Source organism: Ischnura elegans, chromosome 9 (assembly GCF_921293095.1).
Source record: "Ischnura elegans chromosome 9, ioIscEleg1.1, whole genome shotgun sequence".
NCBI lineage: Eukaryota > Metazoa > Arthropoda > Insecta > Odonata > Coenagrionidae > Ischnura > Ischnura elegans.
In genome coordinates, this window is record NC_060254.1 from 86,351,928 (window position 1) to 86,371,171 (window position 19,244).

The 19,244-nt window shown below is 39.1% G+C and overlaps 1 protein-coding gene across 1 annotated transcript in view; it reads left to right on the forward strand.

Annotated features, from left to right (window-relative positions):
- Positions 1-8,463: 8,463 nt before the first annotated feature.
- Positions 8,464-19,244, forward strand: part of LOC124164983 (trithorax group protein osa) — a gene marked incomplete at its 3' end in the record, with an annotated part of 410,999 nt that continues 400,218 nt past the window's right edge. The window contains exon 1 of the mRNA XM_046542221.1: positions 8,464-9,135. The remainder of the gene's footprint in view (positions 9,136-19,244) is intronic.

A 19,244-nucleotide genomic window follows, 5' to 3' on the forward strand; every position in this document is an offset into this window, starting at 1 on the left:
TATACGTGGCTTGAATTACATTCATCAAACGGTTCCGCATTTTCTGGGAATTCCGCTTCGAAGGCGATATGTGATAAATATTATCATAGGGTTTTAAATTATCACATTGCGCCTTCACGATTATTGCACATTACCTGCAAATTGCTCTGCGAATGATATTAGTCTAAATTATATATTTTTTGGATATGTGGTAAGATTTGGCTTGCAGTCTCAACATTAACTTTTCAATTCGAGCGAAGTATTTATACAACGACCAATTTGAAGCTAATAAATTTCCCTTTTAATTATTATCTTATTTAAAGGATGTCGGATCGATAAGTTTAGATTTTTAAACTATTGTGAAGTTTATGTTCGCCTCTCGATTTGGCAAAATATGTATTTATCTGAGGTTACACTCTTGAGTAACAATAATCATGAAACCCGTTTCCATTCTTTACCACTTTAGATGAAAATATGCCTTGTAAATTGTAAAAATCTTTTCTTTTCATTCTTATTCAGAGTTTTTTTTTCCTTCTGAGGCATCGCGGGCATATTTGGTGCAAATAATAAAACAATTACTGCAGATTAAGTAATATTCAACGTTATAGTCTTATAATTGGGAAATCAGGGACGTTTGAAATTTGCCGTTTTCCCTTCTCTTTTCAGAAACTTTTAGTGTATTTTTAAATAAGGATTGCTTCGTGAGATTTTAATTGCAAAAATTACAATTTGCAGATTTGTAAATCTCTCTTATATGACCACAAAGTTTATTTTTTAGAAATATCCATGATGGTGATCCTACACCTCCTGCATTTAAAGTTAAAAGAATGGCCCTCGACGAATACATAAATGGTATTTTTTTAGCAAAGCCGCTTTAATGTCTACTTTTGGCATCTGGATTTTCTCCCATATTTTTCGAAGGATATTTTAATATCAATCGTATTTATATCCTATCTACATGAATTCCTACTTCTGAGCTTAGGCACAATGTTTTTCTCCCTTGTTCGTTCACTTTAGGGCTACAATAATTCTTCATGCGCTGAGGAGTTTGTGAGTCTAATCGGTTTTACATGTTTATCCCCTTAGGTAAGAATATAAACGTTGAGTAATACGAAATTGGGTAAAAATGTTGAAGAGCAGCAGTTACCTTTGGAAGATGAGATTCGCAGTTGACGATATAAGTAAATAAAAAATGGCAATAAAAGCAAGTACGTTGGGCTTATATGCATTGGTTTTTGTCATGATTATAGGACGTTTGTGTAGTTTTAAACTATTATTTACGATGACGAACCTTGGATTTTCATTGCGAAGTGCTTGCATAAATATTAATTGGTGGCTATTATTATTGGCGGGTTGTATTTTTATGTAGCTATCAATAGATTTTCTGTTTATTACTTGGCCCAGAATTGCTATCTTAAGCCCTCATTCTCTACAAAAATTTCACATTTTACAAACAATTTGTTTATTTATTCCTTATGAGCAATTTAGTTCAACAATTTATATCATGTTTTTTATGAGTGCCATTTAAGCCCACGATTCAAATGGAAACTTTCGGAATACCTTAGTGTTATGTGAACAGTGAGAAACTCTTCGGGTATTTATGAGGTACTTGGCTTCAAAAATGACACAATGAAGTCTTGATATTGTTTTTGTTGAAGAAGAAGTGCTGGATGGAAGAACTTTTTTTAACGCGTAGATTTGTCTACCGATCCTCCAAGCTAGCGATGGAGCATGTTGCTTTCTTGAGCAAATTTTGGTTGGTGTCATTTGTAATCAGTCATCTTAATTGTCACCATTCCCTGGGGCCATTATTTTTTATTATTACTTTACTAGAATCATGTCGCGCTAACAAATTTCAATGTTTAAGTTGATGACAATTATTTTTCGATAAAAATTGGTCGGAAATTTAGACGAGAGAATTCCGATGAGCCTGGACCACGTTTGTCATTGCCGGAAGAACAGGATCTAACCGAAATTCCCTACTTTCGAGGAAGAAGTGGAATATTTACATTGGCTGAGCAAATTTATTATCCTATGTGCATTAATGAGGTTTTGTCCATTGGAACTGGTGATGATGTGTCAGAATTTATTTTGCTTTCGCTGGAATTTTGCTTTCACGTTTCGTTGTCGAGAACAGAAAAAGTATTGTTGCGATGGATCGAATGATAGTCGTGTCCCTTATTTAGTTCCAAGGTTTAAATAAAAAAAACAAGTTTTTGTCATCCACCGTTACGAGTGAATTTAAATTAAACAGTTAATTTCCGATAGGATTAAATCATTGAAGTGATGAATAACTTTAACCTCTTTGAATTATGTTGGTTCGAATGCAGTAGAAGAAAATTACTCATATTTTTTCGGAGCGGAATTGCAGGCTTTGATGAAGAATGAATGAATAGATAACTAGTGTAATTATTCATTATTAATCTATTTGCAGTTATGTACGCATATGTATTTCGTATTATCCACTGACCTTGTTCTTATTATCTTTCGCTTTTTGCTGTAGACCGGAGTTTATCTAATATCTGGCGTCTTTTATTAAATCTAATGGTTATGCACAATAGAATTTGCATTAAAATGGGAGAAAAAAATGAAGATTTATAGTTTATCGGAAGGAATTATGATGTCCTTAATTAATTAATTAATTAATTAATTAATTTTTCAGATCAGCATCCTAAATCCATGCATCTGCCTTGTTATGTATGTCTAGATATCTATTTTGGGTATATAATGGGGTGCACCTCTTACAATGATACGAAGAGAGAGGTTGGAGATAGAGTTTGTAGGAAGTTATGGCTGAAGTAGCATGGGCATCCTTTTCAAGAAGAAGGGCACTAGAACATGAGAGCGGAAAGAGTTGTACTGCAGAGATTATAACAAGACGCCTCCTGAGAAGCTGTTACCACTGTTTTACATTTAGGAATGGTAGGAAGTGAAGACAGTAGATATGATTTGAACGTGTGAAGAAGGAAAGGAAGGATGTAAAGAAAAATTTTTTAAACTATAAAACTTACAAGTTTATTACTTTGAGGATCGTCATCTTGATGTATTTTCACTGAAAAGAAAGCAGTTATATCATAATTGGTGTTGCATCAAATTAGTGTCAACTATTTGTTAAAACTAAAAATTATTCAGTCACTCTATTTTGGAGTTTCTGATTAGCGTCTGTGGTGTTTTGCAATTATGTTTAATCGTTTCTACTGTTACGTGACCATGCTTTAGTTGATCAAGGTTAAAGGATGTTATGTAAATCAGCTGTCGAGAAGTAGCATCTCTTCCGGTTTTGTAAATGCGTTAAAACAATCCTTTTACACGGATTTGGGATTGTTATAAATTTCATCTGGGCCATCACTTTGTTTACCAAAATATTTTTCCGCATTTCCGGTGTTTAAATGATTTGGTGGGAGGCAAATATTTTCATCCTGTAATTAGGTGACTTTTTACACGAAAGCTGCATCTACTACGGATCTGCGAGTATGTCTGAATTAAATTTCACAATAGCATCAGAAAAAATGTATCCATGACACTTTTATTCAAAACTCAACTTCCGACCATGCTTTCAACATATAATGCCATTTCCATGTTGAAAATGACATAATAAGCTGAAATTATGGTCGATAGTAGTTTTTAAATTAAAGTGTGGAAATAACCATTTGTAGTTTTTATAATGGATATATCGAAATTCCACCAAATCAAGCCTGAAACGATTTTATACGGAAAAACTGTACTTTTACATTTGTGAAATGTGCAAGAATTTCCAATAGATCATCAGAAAAAATTAAAAGAGTACAATCATTTTTAATATCCTAAAAAAATGAAGTTAAAATGAGTTTACTATTATCCATGAAGGGAGTTGAAAATTTAGATGCAATACACGAATCTATGTGCTTAACCGTCCCTTGCAATAGTCCCTTATTACTGTGGAGCGTATCAGGTGAGCCATTGTGGAACTAAATGAAATACTTATTCGCTTTCTTCCTCCCATTTTCTTAAGTCTCCCCATGTAGTAAATTTACTTTCCATCGTCGCGAATTTTATGCCTGATGCAAACTCCCAATTTTGTTTAATTTCACTACAGAGATTGAATTCATCGTGGTAGCCTACCGCAATGTCCCGAATCGCTTAGAAAAGAAAAGTTTTAGTCGCCATTTGCTTAGCTAGCTAAAGAACTACTTTTCACTATAGAAAATCACGTTTCTGTTTGCTTGAATCTCGAGGATACTCCTATCTTTCTATTTTGTGGACACTACTTTCCAATGAATGGAATCACGGTATGCGCATATTAGTAGACCATTTTTGGTTGAGATAAATGCATGAATGAGCTCATAAGATGAAATGGGAAGTATGAAAAAGCGAAATAATAATGTAAACGGTGTGATTGAGAGAGTCTTAAAGTTTAAAAAAACTACGCTTACTGATAACGCGATGCCGTAAAACGCGCTCGCGAGAAATGGAGCATGCAAGAAAAGTATTCTTCCTTCTTTGAAGCACTATAACATGACAAGTATTCAGAAATGTTGGCAATGTTGTTGGTCGGCAATAACAGCAGCGTGAAGTTCAGGTATTTCGCATAAACGTATCGTATATCCGATTGACGCACTTATTTAAACATTGATCTCTCTAATTAAATATCTGCTTCTTCTCTCTGCTAGACCACAGGTTCTATCTCGGATTAGTATCAAAATAGTGCGGATTACTCGAAGATGGATCGATTTCGTGAAAAAGTTATTCCCCATAATCTTGCGTAATGTTTGCTCTTGGCATCAACCCCGTTGTCCTCTTTGGTGCATGGCCGCGGGGCACTTACTTTCCAGCATAAGTCAAATCCAGCAATCATGAACAGAGCATAATAAATAGCGAGTTCTGAAAATGATATCAAATCGGTATGGTATTTGGAGGAGGCGATCGACAGCTGAGGTCATTCGCGCCATGAAGGAAGGGTATGGAAGGAAGGGCGGAGAGAAACCCGGCGTCGGCATTAGCCTGCTCTTAACGAAAGGCGCCAAGGGGACCGCGGCTTAACGTCCCATCCGACGGACGGAGTGTTGCACTTGAAATGTCCTCCACGCAACACTCAAGCTGGGATCGGGCAGTCTCTGAAAATTCTCTGCCACTGCCGGGATTTGAACCCGAGCCCGCCGGGTGGGAAGCCAACACTCTAGTCTACACACAAACCCGATCCCCAATATCAAATCTCGGTATTGAGAGTATTCCGATTCCCATGTTCAAAGAGCCTTAGTGATGTAAGCAAAATGCTACTAAGTAGGTACCTATGCCTAGTGGGCTTTCATGAACTAGCAAGTGTCTATATAATATTTGTATCGGATTCATATGGACACATCGATTTATCGACGGTTAATGCAATTTTCCGGTGGATGTTATTGGTAAATTTATCTCAGGTAACCTCCCGGGTCGGCTTTCTTTCTCCTGCAACATGCCGACAGGAGAGCATAATCGTCGACACGTTGGAGGAGAGAGAACTTTTGGGAAGAAATTGTCTTCATCAGGCCATCTTGTCCAGTGACGTCATGGCAAAATTAGCAGTGCCGGAACGCATTTTCCTTAACTTTTTTTTAGATGTGAAATATTACTCAGTTTGTTTTTTTAATTACAAGTTATTATTTACATTTTATAACAAAATTGTTTTTGGTTACGAATTAGAAATATATTAGAAACTTATTGGCAACAAAATTGATAAACGTGTTATTTGACTATTATGTCTTTTGTTAACCAGTGCCGGAGCGGCGCAAAGTGGGCTGAAATCGAAGAAAGCTGGACAAAGCCTCAAAATCGATTTTTTTTGAGTGCGGAAATTGAAACATTGCACAGTTGTTATCAATACATAAGTGCATTTTTTGACGCAAACCATTTTTCCTAGATTAATTTTTTAAACAAATTACTAGGCCTCAGCGTTGAACAAATTTCGCAAAAATTGCCCTCATTAAATTTTTTTCGAAATTCAGCGTGTTAAAACTATTGCCACGACTTATTTAGTAATTAAATAGAAACAAAAATTTACAATATTATTATGCGGTTTATTATTGTTAATTCTTGGCAACTTTCACGACTCAGTTGTATTATTTGTGGCCGATACGAAACAAAATACGGCGTTCCGGCACAATGACACTACTGATCTTGTCTCTATAATTGACCGGTTAGGCTGTTCCATCTTCTTATCAGTATTTTCATGAGGCTTTTTACTACTCTTCAGTGAATTTCCTCAATACTTACTCAGTCGATCCATTTGATCCTCATCATACTTCTGTGGAACCAAAATTCAGACCTGTGTTCAGGATTCAATAATAATTTAATAATATGCTTTACAACTGTTGCCACTTTTAGCAGTAAGTCGAAATGAGAGTAAATATGGAGGCGAAAGCAGTGGCACGTACTCCATGGGGCCTGAGGGGTGCAATTTTCCCCGGAGTGTCAAAATATCGAGAATCGAGTTATCAGGGTTCTAATGTTGATCATATGACTGTTCTAAAATTCTTAAAATACTTAAAACTCACTACTTATAAAATTAATTTTCCAGGGCAAGATTCCCGGTTTGGGCCCCCCAATATTTCTTGTAAGTGGGTATCCCTGGGTGAAACTAGTTTATAGCTGCGTTGATTCCTATGCCTAGCATCGAAACTCGAAACTAGAACAACGAAAACAAAATTTCTTCGAAAATAAAAAAAATTGATTTGTCCAGCTAGATCATGTCATTGATCAAAATGGCTGGGGTTGTAGTGCTATTTCCTAAGACCCCGGGTTCTATCGTTAAAACTTGCGTTACCGTCTTTTAAGTTTCATGAGACCCTTGTTCATCTTATTTCTGCATCTCAAATTTTATAAAATGTACTAGAGTATTTGAACACCTTTAAAATTTCTCTAAATATACGAAGGTAAATTTTGAGATGGGTTTACTCAACACATCCTGATGATTTCAAAAGGAGTTCATAGTTTTAACGGGATATATCTCAGAAAACTGTCCAAAAACGGCCAATCGAGCTGGACTGATACTTCCTTTAAACGTCGAATATACTTATAGGTACAAACCATTTCTATCATTTGAAATTTTAAGGAGTAGGTACACCAATATGTAAAAGCATATTTATTCACAATGTCAAATTTTAAATTTTGAACTTAGTAGTTTCTTACAATCATAAGTATGTAACATTTATTTAAATCCAGTTAAAAGTTGTCAAGACTATATATTTCCAGAAATTTTAAAAATGAAGAATTTAGTTTTAAATTAGATTTGCCAAAGGGAAAATGACAAAATTTGATCCGTCGAACGATTCGTTCTTAAAAAAAAATTGTCATGTAATTTTGAAATTTTCAGTCTAATTAGAGTAGGCCTTGGGAAGAATTTTCCAGTATCTGAAATAGATTTTTAGATCTACAAATATTTTCTGGGTATTTATTTCAAATTTGGCATTCCGGTAAATGTTTAGCCGGGTCTACTTTATGTCCACTTGCATTTCAAATTCATAGCGTAAGTTAAATACGAACAGGACTTGTGCGAAATATCCACAGAGAAAAAAATTATTCGCCTTGACCAGGATTCGAACCCGGATCCAGTTTAAGGCGAATGATTTTTTCTCTGTGGATATTTCCCACAAGTCATATTCGTTCCTCTGGAATTTCAAATTCATAGCGTAAGTTTTAAACGAATAGGACTTGTTCGAAATATCCACAGAAAAAAATTTATTCGCCTCATCCAGGATTCGAACCCGGGTCCTGTTCAAGGTGAATGATTTTTTCTCTGTGGCTATTTCGCACAATTCGTGCATTGCGGGTGACTCCCGTAAAAGTTATCCCTGCGGCTAGTCCCGTACTTAAAATCGAATGGGACTTCACGAAAGGAAACTTCACGTATGATTTCACGATCGTTCTGGTATAATGCGTCCTCTTAAGTCTCCCAAGCAACAGTATTGCCCCTGCTAATGGCATTTGCAAAATTTGGTCCGGCCCGCGTTCACCCAGGCCTAGAGACAAACTCCCCGCGAGTCCCAACCCGGTGTTGCCGCAGCCATTGCCACCCCAATACCGTCCACTGGAGATACGACGGAACGCTGGGGACCTCCCATCCTCTGGCCACACGCCCCTGAATCCCCCCTGGAAGGTCCACAGCACTTTTGAGCCCACCGCCCAGGGGGGGCGGGGCGAGCGACACACGAGGGGACGGCATTACACTCCCGGGTTGCCATTGTTACGGCCGTGACGTAACCGCAACGCGGCGTCCCATTGGCTGAAGGCTCCGTTGGGCGGGAACCTTCGACGGCGAGGACGCTGCCGATTGGCGGACGCGCAGGGGGCGTTAGGAAGGGCGGGAGGCGGAGGAGCTAGAGATGCGGTTAGCGAGGGCGTGGGGGCGGCGGCGGTGCCCCGGAATGGGGCAGGGAGGGATGGGTTGGATCAGGGAGGGGGATGAGGCAAGGCCTCCGACGGTGGGGTGGGAATCCGGCGAGCTGGGAAGTGTTTGGGCCCCAGCACACCTATGCACGCTGCCGTAAAGGGAACATCAATCACGTCTCTCGTGAGGACGACGCCGGGGAAAAACTCGTGAAGAGAGAGGCGCGCTCGGAGAGTGTTTTGTTTTTTACTGTCCACCTTGTCTCCTAGCATTTTATTACTCCCTCTAGACTCCGCGCCGATCTGCTTCGGATGTGTTATATCCTGTGCTCCGTCGTACTCTTTGCATGGTGCTCCGTGAATGCCAAGTGTCCACGGATTGTTCTGTGCTAGTCAACGGGAAAGATTGGTTCAGCGAGAAAGGTCAACTCCAAAAGTTCGCTGCTGTTGCGGATTACCTGTAAATACTCGACGTGGTGAACTTGTGCTATAACGTGTTCTCTGAATGATCAGCAAGTGACCAAATATCGAATGCATTGTTCTCCTGGTTTCTCTAAAAGTGCTCTCTATTGTTACAACCCATTGTTGAGTGTGCGAAGCGTGGAATAGGTCTTGTGTTCTGCAGACAGTGTTGCGTCAGTGGTCTGTCCCATTTGCCGGGTCAGCGTTGGATGTGCTCCCCATTAGCCCCGGCCGTTTTTATCGCCTTCCCCCGCCTTCCGGGGATCGCTGGTGTCTGACGACCCGGGGAAAGGGTGGTGGGATTGCCGAGGCCGCCAGACGCCGGCCGCCGGTAGAGCGAGGGCCCACCTGCCGGTACGGAAGTCATGGGGCGACTCCCGCCTTCCCCTCGCTTTCTTATGGAATGTGGAAGATATAATAATTTTACCGTGCATGTCAGAGTGCCTCATATTTTCCTGTGTATTCCCCCTATGTATCCTCTGTGGAATGTTCGTATTCCGCTTGCGTTTGCCGTTCGAAAAGAGGACGCGTAATTCCGCTTTACCAGTTTTTTCATGATGCATACATTTTATGAAGCATATGTTATCATCTCGAAATTTCATAGGCGTAAAGAGTAGAGACTTATCGACATTTTCCAAAATATCACATTTTACCTCCAGGTTTATCCAGGTAGAAATAATTCATATTTGAGATATTGTGAAATGTGGACCGAATTTTACTAAATAAATGACGAAATTTCCAAGTATATAGAGTTCGTTTTATAGAAATTATGCGTCAAGAGTCAAGCGAGAGTGACGTTCTTTCTGATGGTACAGGATTCGCTCCAAAAAACTGTCTATAGCGAACGTTTAATGTGCTCGAGTTTCAGCGGCACTATCATCTGCTAACGTTGATAGCATACTGTGCTTCAGAGCCTCCAAAAGTCAGTTTGGGGAAAGGGTGTTTTGGTATCTCATTCCGTTAACTCATAGCTGATCTTCGATATCCCAAATTCGCTCCCTGATAAAGGGATATAATCAATCTCTGCAATGCTCGCATTTCATTAGTCTACCCGCTTTTTCTTCTCCATTGCCGTCTCAGGGTTTTCGAGTGTGACAGAAATTTGATTGTGCCTCTCCAAGAGTTATGATTGCCTTTAGTAGGTATTTGTGGTTTTGGAATGAAGTCAAGATTTTTAGCTCTTAGATATTATTCAATGTTGTTCTATCTATAGCTGCTTGTGACAAACCTCATGGCTTCCTTCTTAGCTTATAATGTCATGATCACCATTTTAGGTGCCGCATTCGATACAGAATATTTGTGCTCCTAAAATAATTGACGGAATCTTTGAGGTGCTATGTTGTTAATCGTTGCTTCTGTAATCCACAATACCATGCATTTGAGCTCAAGGCTCTTTAACTTAATCGTCTCTAATTTTTACAATTACGGTATATTCGTATTATTGTATTTTATTGTCAATATTTATTCAATTTTAATTCATTTATATGGACCACTAGTGATTTAGCTTTTTTTGGTAGACACAGAAAGTTTTTCTTTTATCCTATTTCCAAGCTACGGTGTGACACCGCTGCCATAAGCTACTCTGCTTAAAGCGACACTAATTCATGGTTAAAATGCTTGTGGTATTAAACCGTTTTCATCTATCTTACCTCAAAAGCTGAAATTATTTCTATGTGACACAGTGCTGGTGTTTAAATACGTACCTTTCAGTGGGCCAGTGAATGCTTTTTTTTTTACAAGTTAAAATTAAAAATTCACATCAAGTGGCCATTAAAGTAGTACTCGTACTATTTCAATATTTTTGCAATTAGACGCACGTGCTTAAGCGTGAAGGAAGCAGCTGTGTCACGCACAGCGGCAAATTCCTATCCCGCTAATGCGCGAAAACCAGATGCAAAAGTATTAATTTTCCCAGGACATGCTTCACCATGTGAATGGCTTGCACCTATTCGGGACGAGTTTGCAAGATGCTCAGTTACGGAAATTAGAGAAATTTGAATTGAAGTGTTTCTGATCTCAGGGATGTTTTTCAATGTGGCTTCAGAATTTCCTTTTAGACTTAGCTAATTCAGACATGGAAAAATTGGAGATAAGCGGAGAACGGTTTGAAACCATACACCAGGATGGTAAATACATATATTTATCCAGGGAAATTAGTAGCCAAGTTGATATCCTTGACGACTCACTGAATGGTTATCGGTTCAATGCTCGATTGAAGCTTTTGGACAACCCCCAACTCTAAATCATCAAGGTTTCCTCGGGAAAGGAATCACTCCCTTAAACTTAATGGGAGAAATTCGCTCGACTCTGACTTTATTTCGGTCGAGCTCTACCGTCATGTAACCTCACCAGCCTTCGCTTTGAATCACTAAATAAGTAAAGTTTCTGTGCTTGAAATGATAAAAATAATGGTAACGAAGACACATACGTCGTGCCTTTAATATATTCCATAGTTCTTTGTGTTCTTTGGAGAAGGAAGAAGAGGAATCGTCTTTCATGGTTTATTCCGAGATGTCTTCGTTTTTGTACCTCTAAGCTTGGCATGAGCCGTGTTTATTCGTTGGTTAGTGTGGTGTTTTATCATGAAAAAGAGTAATTTCATTCGATCGATTCGAAATAACACCAAAACAACCCATTCATTTAATTTGTTTTGGCATTGCTGATTGCTACATTTCTCAGATAATATATACATACTGTAAATTTTATGTTAGAAGCGTTGTTATCATTGAAGAGAGATACGGTTGTTGAATGGCAATTTAGAGTGAACAGCACGTATCTTAAACTTAAAGATGGAAAACAATGGAATCGCCAACATAAATTCCCATCTGAATTGCTGAAGTCGAATGAAATTCCTCTTTGAAATAAGCTCATGTACGTATATTGATCATTAAATAAATGCGGCATTCAAAACTATGACCTTTCAAGAACTTTATTTTTCGTTTTTTGTACCGCTTACATTAGCTGGCGTAGAATCAGAGAAACATTCTCGTATTGGTTTCCTGCATTTCGTAGTTTTTTTCTTTGTGAGGGTGCCGTGGAAATTATAGAAATCCTTCTGCTTTTTGGGGATGTTCCCCTAAATTTTAACGGGTGTAGAACTCGAAAAACCTTCACAAATTCTTTGCAAACATCCCAAGTTCTTTTCGTTTTTAGGGTGAATTAGGAAAGAGCTCAAGGAATCCTCCAGGATCTACGCATGCCTGGATGAACATCTTTTATTTACCGCTAAGGTTTTGCGTGTTCCCTGCGATCTTGGGGCAGGGGGCGTGTGGGTGGTTTTTGGCGGGATGAGGCGCTGTGAGTCGCCGGCCAAGCCAACATGATTTAGTGAGTGTTAAGATTAACCACTGACATCTGCGTGCGTCTGATGCAAAATTCCACTCAAATTTGGAAAGGAAAGCTACTTCTAACTCAATTTATTTGATAATATCAACAGCCACTAACTCCGAAAATTTAATGGTGGATCTCTACAGAACTTATTTATTTTTAGCCCTTGATAATTAATTATGCGGAATATAATGAAATTCACGCTTAAAATATTAAAGAAACGATCAGTTTCAGTACCTTTTTAATGTTTTTGAACAAGTTTTAAATATTTAAGGAACTATTGGCATTCAAAATAAATTTAAGTACAAACTTAAATTCAACCCCCAAATTTAATTCGTACTAGCTGAATCTAGGTGTTATTTCCCTAGAATTTCGCGTCTTCATAATTTCTTGCTTGCGCTTCATTTTTGGAATGGTGCTGAGATTAAATTTTAGCAAATTTCCTCCACCAAACGTAGATTTAATTACTTGGAGCATCCTACTAACTGGTTCATCACGAGTCAGCAATCCCAAGATTTATATACGCATCCATCCACTCAATTCTCATATAATTACATTAGGTACTTTTATTTTGGTAATTGCATAACTCATCTGTTATTCAATCCCTGCTCTCTATATCTCATTCGAAGCCTTCTCTGCCATTCTTCTCTTCCACTTGTCCTTCAACGATTATTTTCCTTAGACCATTGTTTATTATTAAGGTATTCTACCGATTAAGGTAGGTTTCCATGGAGTACTTGAGAAGAATGTTGGGATCCTCCCTCCCCGTCAGCCACTTCGCTCTTCAATTTACAATAAGGCCTACTCCCTTTCATTCTATCTAAAATTCCTATTATTTTCCTTCCTCTCCCTCGTTTACTTAACATTCTACCCTCTATCACTGTTTTCAACGTCCCCTCCCCGCTAAGTACTTGCTCCATCCATACCTTCTGTCCGTATCTCATCTAAAAGCTGCCTCTCCTCACCCACCATGTCCAGCACTTCATCGTTCCTCCTCCTCTCCGTCCACTTCACCTTCTCCATTCTTCGCCACACCCACATCTCGAATGCCTCCGGTCTTCTCTCGTCCGCCTTCCTACGTACATACTCCAAATTACTACTCGGGTAATTTCATATTTATCCACCTTTTTGAGGTTCTACCGTTCTGTTCATCTGTGGGAGTAAATAAGGAAGTAGTTGAAGGAACCCTGTGACATGGGAGGGAGAGGGGTGTGTCATCTTTTGTGTACCGCTAAGGATTTGCGTGAGAATTGTGTTTTTGGCATCGTAAGGAGGGGGCGTGTGGGTGGATTTTTGGCGGGAAGGGGCGCGGGGAGTAGCCGAGGAGCGTGGCGACCCATCGCCGGCGACTTGCGTGCCTCGCGTGATGGCCGGTGTTGGTGGTCGAGCCAGATAGTCCACCGGTGACGTAGGCGGCGCCTTCCGTGGCCCCGCGTGTCGCGTGAGTGCGTGGAACTCAGGAACGTGACGTGATCGCGCCTCTGCAGACGAGTCACGGGGAGGATGAACCCTAAGGACTCGGTCACCCACGCCACGTCGGCTCTATTTTTGAAACGCACGCTCCGGTTGTTGTCCTGCCCTTCTAGTCTCTTTGGAGATTTCTTTGCTGGATTGCCCATAGTAGACCATCACGTGAACAAAGCCCATTCACAAAAATTTGACTTTGCGTAACTCGACTTATTGTGAGCAAGATCTTCCTTCGATTCTTTTTGTTGCTCTTGGTAGGCAAAATTATCTTTATTTTTCCTGGTTATTAATAAGATAATTTTCAACTTTTCTGAAGGAAAGACTATCCTGAATTGAATAACGCCATTGTTACTCAATGTGAACGAGATCTTCATAAGATTCTTTTTATTGATATTGGTAAGCAAGATTCTCATTTTTACTCCCGTTTAATATCAAGAGAAATATTGAATTTTCCGAACTAAAGACTATCCTTAATCAAGTAACGCTATTGTAAGGTTTTGTGAACAAGCAGGCCCTATTTTGGGCTCACGCCTCCGGTCCTTCTCCTGCAATTTTGGTCTCATTGGAGGTTTCTTCGGGGGATTGGCGGTAGTAGACCATCACGTGACTGAAGGCCCTTTCACTAAAACTTCAATTGGCATAACTACAATTATTGGGAATGAAATCTTCCTAAGATTCTTTTTATTTTTATTCGTAGGCAAAAGCATTTTCATTATCCCTGGTTGCTTAACTTGTCCTGCGACGCTCATGCTCGACTCCTCTTCCTTCCTTGCCTTTGGAGCCCCAGTGGTGTCCGCTTCAGAGTTTAGTGAATCAAGCCCCATTCACTAAAACTCCACTTGGTGTAACTTGACTTATTGTAAACGAGAGATTTTAATTATATCATCGTTCAATCACCACAGAATGCGCAATAGAAAAAAAATGTGAACTTCTCTGAACGAAAGATTACCCTAAATTGAGTAACGCCATTGTAAGTTTTTGTGAACCAGCAGACCCTATTTTCCATAGCCACTCAATTCCGTAGCTACTCTTATGTTAAGTTGTTGAGGAACAATGATTTGACTCTTGACACTTCTTTTACAGGATGTGTGAAATATTTGCATTTTGTAGGATTTTATTTATCATCATCAGCATAAAAAGTCTACAAGCTGGAGATTGGTTACGCAGCTCTCCTCTCAGCTCTAGATCAGCTAATCTTTAAGTATTTACATAAATCTTCTTTCTACCCTTCATCATCCGCTCTATAAATATCAATAGAGATTTTCGATTTCCATTCTTTCCTTCCGCTTGTCTTTCGATGATCAGAAACCTGAACACACATATGAAACTGTGGCTTTATTTTAAAGCCACGCTCAGGAGCGACTCAGGTTTTCGCCTTACCCTTCCAGCCCCAGCGGTGATAGCTTGGGAAATTGGTGATGGTAGATGCCCGGATGAATAAAGCTCCATTCACTCGAACACAACTTGGCTTATTTTGAAGCAGATCAATTGATGACATCTTGTGTGATATTAGGTTTTCCAGGCGTTTCGGGTGCAGAAAAGTTTCTCGGGTTTTCCACCGGTTAATGTTCTCCATGTCTCCCGATGTTCCGAGCAGTGACTTGGTGTTCATCCTTTGGGGATCTTCTTAATTCATGTGTCTACATTCACAGTGTACACTGCGTATCAATCGCGGAATTGATTTTAGAGGATTTTAATGTAATTTTTTCTTGTTCTAGACGGATAAATTCTTTAGGATTTGTGCGTAGATCCAAATAATTTTGCATTATTTTCCTTTCGTATAAAATATTTGGAGGTTTAACCACAAAACGAGATGGCTTCTATGCCATGTACTACGGTCGAGAATTCATTGCTCTCGATCTTCAATGACAGCAGCATGAATTGCAGATTTTTGCGATTGTATCGCCGGAGCGCATCGTACTACTGATGACCGCTCTGGTTTTTTTTTCTGCCGTTCCGACCAATTATATCTCTACTTGTTCTCAATACTCACCATTAAATTTCCTTCATAAAATATTTGCGATGGGATATACATGGATATTGCGCTTATACATTTCGCTACCTTGGTTTGACAAGGATCTAACTGACGTTTTTGCAAAATTTGGTGTTTTCACTCAAGATAACTAAGTTTATGTTTCTCTATGTGTTGCACCGGTTTTTATTCCTCTATGTAAAATGATAACAGATTTAGAACAGTGACAAAGTCCCAACTGCAAGGAGAAAAAACTAATATTTTGTGTGACAAGGTTCTAACTGCATTTTACTTATTTTATTACTCATATAAACATGTAAAAAAATAAAATAAATAACATATTTTCTTAAAGTAATAATTGCAAGTGTATCTAGTGGATCACTAGTGTATGTGCCAAAAATCAAAAATAAATTCCTATTAATAATAGAAATAGAGCAGTTTAAAACTTTGACAAGGTTTTTCTCAAAACCATCTGATGGTCAGTTTGAACCTTGTCAAACCAAGGTAGCGATTTTACAAGATTCATGAAATATTTTTTGAATATCTTCACAATAGATCGTTTACTACTTCCGCTAGTCCTTTCGTGGCAAAGACTTATTCTTATAACTGATGGACCCAAATTCCTAGTTCTACTATATTGAAGAGTTGGTGTTAGAATAATCAATCGTCTCTAGTGTATGGCTTGCACACAAAGAAATTAATGAGATACCTCTCCTTCCTACCTTTGGTATTCTACATTTCCTCTGAAAATTCCTTCACGTTTCTAGTTAGGTAACTTTCCATTGGCGCCTTTGTAATTGGGTGTTGTGTGCAAGTTATAAGACGTTAAATAATTATTCTGTATCCTTTTTCTTGCAAATGACATGTGCTCACCTTCATAATTTCCTCCTAAGTCAACGTTAGATACTATTTATATTGTGATATATCCTCTCACGTTGATTAATGCTGTCTCGTTTAAAAAATTTCTCAAGTTTCATCGCGTAAGCTTCGCAATTGTTTGTGTATCTATCCGTCATTCTTCACAGAATCTAAGGCCACTTCGCGCTGTGCAGTAGAAATTGATTCAAAGCGTTCTTGCCGGTTTTTCTTTGAATGTGTCCTGCATTGAGATGGCAGTGGAATCATTGCTTAGGAAGAATATCTCTCTCATTATTGATTCTTCTATCCCTGTTACTTACCCCACTCACCATACCACTCAATCCATAATTTACATGAACCTTTCTTAACGCCTTACCTTTGTGAGTTCTTCGTTGTATCCATTAGTTTAGATACATTTAATGACATTTATTACTATCCTCCAACTTAATATCCTACGTAATGACTTAACGCATCCATGGGATGTCTAATTCTTCAAACAGGAGACAACTGCAAATGGACTCGTTTACAGTTTCCACAAAATATTCTTTGTCCGTATTCCTCCTAATTTGGCTTAAAGAAGTTTTAGGAAGAAAAATGTAGATTATGAGTCAAATGTAGTGAAGGCTTAGCGATGCAGAATGTAGCTCGTGATTCTGTCTTTAACATGGGGTCTGTAATGTTAGTTTTCATCTACGTAAGCCCCCTTAATAAGCATATGGTGAAAAGTCTTGGTTCACCACCAGTTAGCTTGTAAAAGAGTAAAAGATTTAAAAAAGTTAGGAGACTGTTGTGAGTGATTTGAACGCCCTTAAATTCTGCATATTATTCTTTAAGGTCTTTTTATTATTGAGGGAAAACGGAATTCCAACCCGTTTGGCAAAATATCTCTTATTTGATCATTTCTGTCGGACCTCTAAAAATTGTCCGGTTCTAAGACGATATCATCCGTGTCGCTCTCAAACATAAGGTTCTTATTTTTTCAAGAAATCCTAGCCTACGACTCTACAGCGGCTCCCAGCCTAATTCATGCCATATCTGTTTTAAGCTAAATGTTCACTCGCCGCTGTTTTTGGCGATTTTGATGATGATGTATGGTGAGCAATTTTTATGCTCATTCGGTGCGAAGTTGACTTGGATCGTTTGTAGAGTTCAGAATTAAAATGTTTATTTTCATGCTGCAGTTTACATGCAAATATTTGCTTAGCGAGGTAGTATTGCAGCTATTTACAGTTCATGGTTCATGGTTACAAGGTTCCCATTATAGGAAAAAATTTGCTCTATTCACAGTAAGGTTCCCATTTTTGCTCTTCTGCGCATATCACAAATAGTTACGGTAAATAGATTGTTTAAGAGCTTTTAGCAGATATGGCAAAAATCAAAAAGGCTGGAAGCTTTTTCCCTCCGGATGGGTATTTGTCTGACATTCAATTCATTGCGTGAAGAGTTCTCGGGATCGCCACCGGGTCAGGAACAACATCACTGCCAACATTTCGTTGTCCGACTCGGCCATCGTCGTCAGGGCTATGAATATTCATATATTTCCGAGGGTCATGGACGAGTCAGACATCGATATTTCGGCAGTAACGCAATTCCTGACACGATGGCAATCCAGAGAATTCTTCACGCTGTCTATTCGCCAGGAAAGCACTAAATCAGTCAGTACATTTCCTTATTTGTACGAAGTCCTTGTGTCTCCAACGAATCCGTGTTTTCCTCCGTAGGCGTAGTGTCGCTAATGTTTTCGTTCTTTGTGTTCCGCACTGGCTCCGAATGTTACGCAACGGCGACGTTAGTCCTAATCCTTGAATCAGTCCTCGCCGCGCTCTTCGTCTTCCAAGTGTATCCCTGACATTTCCCTCAACTTGTACGGAATCCTGAGAATATTCTCCGCCCGGACGCTTGGCATATCCGAAAAGGGTTTCCCAACTATTTTCGTCTACGATTTCGTGGGTGCGTGATGATAGGTGTGTTTTGTTGGTTTATTTTCGGGTCAAATATGTGTTGTTTTTTCGAGTCCCTAGGGTGGTTAGGGCATGGAGAGATTTCGTTCGACTTAGTCTCTGATCGCGCGTGCGTGCTTGTTACTTATATTTATCACTGGTGACCAACATTTAAGCGAAAGCAAAAGTTTTTACAAGATTTTCAGTAAAATTTGTCCTTAAAAGACGACTGGCTTCTTCGAGAAGAGTAGATAATGAGGCTTCCTCCTTAACGCATAGATACTGTAGAAGATTTGAAATGTAACAATTATACTTCATAAAGGCCTGTTTACACGATACATTAACACGGCCGAGTTAATGTCTGTTTGCGTGAATGATTTTTGTGGACCGGAACGGAACACGTACGAATGCATGAGCCAAATTAGAACATGTTCTATTTCCTGTGCATGCATTCGCACAAGTTGGGTGGTTACACGGTGCATTTTGGCGTTTGTTCTCGCGTTCATACATTTAGACATTAACCCGTACGCGTTAATGTACCGTGTAAACAGGCCTTAATGCGACCCCAAAATATCTCGAAATGACCCTTTATTACGGCACCACCCTTGCATCAGTAACATTTTCTTTCAATGAGCTCCGGTCGTGCCCGCTGTTGGACGAGACCGGCCGTCAGTTGAAGACAAATTTTTCGTGAAAATCGTATGGAAAAGCTATTGTTAAAACAGTTATGAGTTTTCATAAAGGTGAGCCCTAAAGTATTGAACTTGTTGAAACTTTGAATCATCGATAGAAATTACTTTTGGGGAACTTAAACTTCTACTAATTCCGTTTTCTAAAACGTTCTCTACCTTATTCCTCAACAAATTTTGTGTTCGTCGCAGTTATGGAATCGTTGCTCT